The sequence below is a fragment of the Sapajus apella genome, unplaced genomic scaffold (assembly GCF_009761245.1).
Source record: "Sapajus apella isolate SASKATOON/1434 unplaced genomic scaffold, GSC_monkey_1.0 scaffold2, whole genome shotgun sequence".
NCBI lineage: Eukaryota > Metazoa > Chordata > Mammalia > Primates > Cebidae > Sapajus > Sapajus apella.
The window spans coordinates 18,251,054-18,257,760 of record NW_022436942.1 but is presented as its reverse complement, the minus strand read 5'-3'; the positions used below and the strand labels follow the sequence as shown (position 1 = coordinate 18,257,760).

The following is a 6,707-nucleotide window of genomic DNA, read 5'->3' as shown; positions in this document are numbered from 1 at the left end:
GTAGGAATGATATGTATAAAATAGATTAAATTTAGTCTATGTGGTCTGAGAAGTAGGATGTAGATTATTTGGTAGAAGAAACAGGGAGGCAGAGTGTGGAAACATAAATAACTTTAATCTTAGAGCCGATTTAAAATGAATGAATTCTACCAGGGGCATTGAAGTGTAGCACTGATGATGACTCACTGGGGATGCTATGTGGACAAGAGTTAGAGAAAGCCAATCTACAAAGACAAGGAGTAGAGGCAGAGAGGAAAAACTGCCCAAATTGCCAGTAACTTTTCCTTTTTTGGTTCTAGTCTTTCTTGAAGCCCAGGTGTTTTTGCCTTTGAGTCCTGTGGAGTCATTTCTGTAACCCTAAAAAATTCTCTATGTTTCTGTTTAAGCTAATTTCTTGTTTTCACTTTCTAACAATAAATCTAGTAATGAGAATATCTGTTGGAATTGGAAACATGAAGCTCATTGGTCATATTTGCCAGTGTAGCTTCAGGGGTGCTTTCAGAGTAGACAGTAAATTATGGTGAAGAGTGAATGAGAGGTGAAGAAGGAGAGAAATCAAGACTGGTCTAGAAAGTGTGGCTCAAAGCAAGAGGGAATTTTAGAGCCCAAATACTTTTTTTTTTTTTTTCAAATATAGGAATGACTAGAACAATTGTATAGTTTGAGGGAAAACAGACAACTGAATGGGAGAGGGAGAGCAGATAGTAACTGGAGTAAGTTGAGGTAGATATAAAACAGAATAAGATTAAAACCCAAAGAAAGAAGTTAGTTTTGAACTCTAGGAAGAACATCTCATCTTCTGAGGAGACAAAGCAAGAAAGGAAGCTTGGGCTTAAATGGAGGTAGTGGGGAGACAGTGGGCAAGAAGCTAAAATTCACGTGAAGTGTGAAGTGGGCTAATCTCCTGAAGGAGGGCTGGGATTACAGAGGGTAATAATAGGAAGCCTAAGGAGACAAGGAAGTTTGAAGCATCACTTCATGAAGTGGAAAAGGGAGTAGACTAAAGACAGAAGAAGGAGTTGAGGAGCAGGAAGGAGAGCCCAGACAAGACCCTTGACTTAGACGGATAGCAACTGGAAAATTGTGTGATATTTGCCAGTGTATCAGAAGTGTACACTTGCCAGTGTATCTGATATGTCAGAAGCTTGGGGAAAGTCTGGATGTGGAGACACATTCCAGGGAGTGTGAAGGGAAGATAGTGATACAAAGAACTGTCATTATTATTATTATTATTTTAAGTTCTGGGGTACATGTGCAGAACGTGCAGGTGTGTTATATAGGTATACAGGTACCATGGTGGCTTGTTGCATCCATCCCCCCATCATCTACATTAGGTGTTTCTCCTAATGTTAGACCTCCCCAATCCCCCCACCTCCTGCTATCCCTCCTCTAGCCCTCCATCTTCTGCTGTCCCTCCTCTAGCCCCCACCTCCTGACAGCCCCCGTTGTGTGATGGAGAGCTGTTTTTTTTTTGTTTGTTTGTTTTTTTCCAAAAGTTATCTGATAGAGGCCAGGCACGGTGGCTCACGCCTGTAATCCTAACACTTTGGTAGACCATGGTGGGTGCATCACTTCAGGCCAGGAGTTCGAGACCAGTCTGGCCAATATGGCAAAACCACCATCTCTACTAAAAATATATATATTAGCCAAGCATGGTGGTGCACGCCTGTAGTCCCAGCTACTTGGGAGGCTGAGGGGCCGTAGGGAAGATCTTTACCAACCTCTTTAAGGGCTTTTTTTGGCAAAGAAGAATGCCTCTCCTCATGGTGGGCCTGGATGCTGCAGGCAAGATATTGATTCTGTACAAGCTGAAGCTGGGTGAGATTGTAACCACCATTCCCATCATAGGCTTCAATGCAGACACATGGCATCTAAGAACATCAGCTTCACTGTGTGGGATGTGGCAGGCCAGCACAAGATCTGGTCTCTGTGCTGCCACTACTTCCAGCACATAAGGCCTGATCTTTGTGGGGGACAGCAGTGACAGAGTACATGAACAAGGCCCATGAAGAGCTCGTGAGGATGTTGGCTGAGGATGAGCTCTGGAATGCGGTCCCGCTGGTGTTCACCAACGAGTAGGCTCTCCTCAACACCATGAACACCGCTGAGATCACAGACAAGCTGGGGCTGCATTCCCTGCTCCACAGGAGCTGGTCACCTTTCATTCAGGCCACCTGTGCCACCCATGGTGTCCAGCTCCATGAAAAACTGGACTGGCTGTCCAGTCAGCTCCAGAACTAGAAGTCAACGTGACATCCTTCTCTTTCCCCTTCTCCTCTTAATCCCTCTGCTTTACTCCCATATTGCAAAGCAGCTCTGTGCTGTATGTGCCGGAAACTGCCTTTGTGGTTTGGTTTATGGCGTGTATTTCACCGTGCTGTGAATGTGGCAGATGCAGACTGTGGCCGGGCTTTTCATTAAATGTAAATAGGTTTTGTTTCCAATGAGACAGTTTCTGGTAGTCACGTGCAATATTACTCAGCTTTTTTTTTTTTTTTTAGTTGTAAAAAGTTAAATCAATTCCCTGGTCAGTGCTGAGAAGGGATGTAGGCCCGTGGGCACCTGGCCTCCGGGAGTCTCTGTGTTGGGAGTACTGGATGCACACCTGGCATTAGAGCTGTGTTGAGATCTAGTGTTTGTGGTTGGTTTTAAGCCCGAACTCAACCATGTTTAAAATGGTTAAAAATCCAAGTTGAGAACACTTGCACACACAAAGGGAGACCCTGCCCACTGTGAGTTTGCAGTTATGGCCTGGATGCTGGTCACCAGCTTGGCTATTTCCCTCAGGATTGTGAGATGGTGGCGTGTCAGACCACCATCAATTCTGCATGATTGCAATAGAGATCCCTGTGACTCACCTCTCCTTGGGTCACTCTGCATTCCATAGCCTTGTGCTTGTCCCCGTGCTTCCATGGTTTCTAAGGGCTGGACTGGGAGCCCTTTGCCAGCCCACTCTTCCCTGGGCTGCTCAGCCGGCTGCCCATATGCCTGCCCACAGCCAGCCCAGGGGACATGAGGCCCCACCTGTCCCTTGGTCAGCATGTGGCCAGAGTGGGCTTATTGCCTCCAGCACTGACACGCTCTCAGACATATTGGTGGGATCTCTTTGGCCTCACCAGCAGCAGGAGTGTGTGTGAGCCAAGCAGGCCATGCTTCTAGACCTATAGACCCTATCTCTGTACGTGATATAGCTTTCTCTTCCTTAGCTTGCGAGAGCCCAATTTGCTATCAAAGAAAAGATGACTTCGACTTTTCCTTTTGTATTTCGATAAACACTGCAGAAGCTGGACCTGTTAAATTATCTGGGGAAAAACCTCAGAACTGGTCTGTTTGATGTCAGGGAGCCTTACTGGTTTCAATACGCAATTAATAAAAGAAAATAAAAAGAACTGCACGTCAAAATAGGTTTCTCCTCTGTCATAGCAGATACACTGAAGCCGCAATTATGACATAGTTTCCCTTTGCAAAATTGCTTATAAACTTACTTTCTCCTCATTGAAACGAATGAAGTCTTCATGGCGGACTATGCTGTCAGTGTAGTTTCTGAACAGCTGCTAGAAGCAGCCTGGCCGTCTTGGGCCCACTCAGGGAACCAGGCACCCTGCATTAGGGGACTCCTTAGGACTGTTTAAAGCGTGGAATTGAGAGGAGTTTTTAACCCAACAGCAGAGAAAGTTTTAGTGTGTTCAAAGAGGCCACTAAAAATACTTTGTATGTACTAGTTTCTTGTTGCTTCTGTGACAAATTATTACAAATGTAGGAGCTTAAAACAATACAGGATTTATTCTCTTCAAGTTTTGGAGGCCAAAAATCTAAAACCAAGGTACAGTATTGTCAGAACTATGCTCTTTCCGCAAGCTTCAGGGCAGCATCTTTTCCCTTACCTATTTCAGCTTCTAGAGGTCACCTACATTCCTTGAGCATGGCCCCTTCCTTTCCTGTTCCTTACCTCTGATGTTTTTCTTCTGTCCTGACATCTCTTTCTGCCTAGCTCTAATATGGATAATCTAGGATCCTCTCTCTCTCTTTTAAATTTAGGTTTAGGGGTACATGTACAGGTTTGTTATATAGGTAAATTTGTGTCACAGGAGTTTGTTCTATGAATTATTTCATCACCCAGGTACTAGACCTGGTACCCAACAGCTATTTTTTTCTGTTTCTTTCCCTCCTTCCAACCTCTACCCTGCAGTAGGCCCTGATGTCTATTGTTTCCCTCTACTCTTGGTGCCCATTAGTACTCATTTGTAAGTCAGAACATGTGGCATTTGGTTTTCTGTTTCTGCATTAGTTTGCTAAGGATAATGGCCTCCAGCTCTATCCATGTTCCTATAAAGGACATGATCTTGATCTTTTTTATCGCTGCATAGTATTCCATGGTGTATTTTATGTGTGTGTGGTGTGTGTGTGTGTGTGTGTGTGTGTGTGTGTGTATACTACATTTTCACAATCTACTATATCATTAATGAGCATTTAGGTTGATTCTATGTGTTTGCTATTGTGAATAGTGCTGCAATGAACATATGTGTGCATGTGTCTTTATGGTAGCACAATTTATATTTCTTTGGGTATACACCCAGTAATGGGATTGCTGGGCTGAATGGTAGTTCTGTTTTTTTGCTCTTTGAGGAACCACCACACTGCTTTTCACAATGGTTGAACTAATTTACACTCTTACCAACAGTGTATAAGTGTTTCCTGCCAGCATCTGTTACTTTTTAACTTTTTAGTAGAAGACATTCTGACTAGTGTGAGATGATATCTCATTGTGGTTTTGCTTTGTCTTTCTCTAATTATACAGTGATATTGAACTTTTTATCCTTATATGTTTGTTGCCCCATTTATGTCTTCTTTTAAAAATAGTTCATGTCCTTTGCTAACTTTTTAAAAAAATGTATATTTCATTGCACTTTGGGTTCTGGGGTACATGTGCAGATCATGCAGGATTGTTGCATAGGTATATATATGGCAATGTGGTTTGCTGCCTCCATCCCCCCGTCACATATATCTGGCATTTCTCCCAATGTTATTCCTCCCCAACCTCCCTACCCCCACTGTCACTCCTCTAGTCCCCGCCAACAGACCCCAGTGTGTGATACTCCCCACCGTGTATACATGTGTCCTCATTGTTCAACACCCACCTTTGAGTGAGAACATGTGATGTTTGATTTTCTGTTCTTGTGTCAGTTTGCTGAGAATGATGGTTTCCAGATTCATCCATGTCCCTACAAAGGACACAAACTCATCGATTTTTATGACTGCATGGTATTCCATGGTGTATATGTGCCACATTTTCCCTGTCCAGCCTATCATCTATGGGCATTTGGGTTGGTTCCAGGTCTTTGCTATGGTAAACAGTACCACAATAAACATACATGTGCATGTGTCTTTATAATAGAACAATTTATAATCCTTTGGATATACACCCAGTAATGGGATTGCTGGGTCAAATGGAATTTCTATTTCTAGGTCCTTGAGGAATTGCCACACTGTCTTCCACAATGGTTGAACTAATTTACACTCCCATCAACAGTGTAAAAGTGTTCCTATTTCTCCACATCCTCTCCAGCATCTCTTGTCTCCAGATTTTTTAATGATCGCCATTCTAACTGGCGTGAGATGGTATCTCAATGTGGTTTTGATTTGTGTTTCTCTAATGACCAGTGATGAGCATTTTTTCATATGTTTCCTGACCTCATATATGTCTTCTTTTGAAAAGTGTCTGTTTATGTCCTTTGTCCACTTTTGAATGAGTTTGTTTGTTTTTATTGTAAATCTGTTTTAGTTCTTTGTAGATTCTGGATATTAGCCCTTTGTCAGATGGGTAGACTGCAAAAATTTTTTCCCATTCTGTTGTTTGCCAGTTCACTCTAATGATTGTTTCTTTTGCTGTACAGGAGCTGTGGAGTTTAATTAGAGCCCATTTGTCTTTTGGCTTTTGTTGCCAATGCTGTTGGTGTTTTAGTCATGAAGTCCTTGCCTATGCCTATGTCCTGAATGGTTTCGCCTAGGTTTTCTTCTAGGGTTTTTATGGTGTTAGGGAGTTAATTTTAGTGTAAGGTGTCAGGAAGGGGTCCAGTTTCTGTTTTCTGCACATGGCTAGCCGGTTTTCCCAACACCATTTATTAAACAGGGAATCCTTCCCCCATTGCTTGTTTTTGTCAGGTTTATCAAAGATCAGATGGTTGTGGTTGTGTGGTATTGCCTCTGAGACCTCTGTTCTGTTCCATTGGTCTATATCTCTGTTTTGGTACCAGTATCATGCTGTTTTGATTACTGTAGCCTCATAGTATAGTTTGAAGTCAGGTAACATGATGTCTCCCACTCTGTTCTTTTTGCTTAGGATTGTCTTGGCTATATGGGCTCTCTTTTTGCTTTCATGTAAAGTTTAAGGTGGGTTTTTCCAGTTCTGTGAAGAGGGTCATAGGTAGCGTGATGAGGTTAGCATTGAATCTATAAATTACTTTGCCCTTGCCCACTTTATAATGGGATTTTTTTTTTTTTTTTTTTTTGGTAAATTTGTTTAAATCCTTTAGAGATGCTGGATATTAAACCTTTGTCAGATGCATGGTTTGCATATACTTTCTCCCATCCTCTAAGTTGTCTGTTTACTCTGTTAATAGTTTATTTTGCTGTGCAGAAGCTCTTAAGTTTAATTAGATCCAATTTGTCAATTTTTGCTTTTGTTGTGATTGCTTTTGGTGTCTTCC

General features: G+C 42.4%; 1 pseudogene; it reads left to right on the top strand.

Annotated features, from left to right (window-relative positions):
* The first annotated feature begins 1,731 nt into the window (after positions 1–1,731).
* On the top strand, positions 1,732–2,241 carry LOC116558791 (annotated as a pseudogene).
* The last annotated feature ends 4,466 nt before the right edge of the window (positions 2,242–6,707 follow it).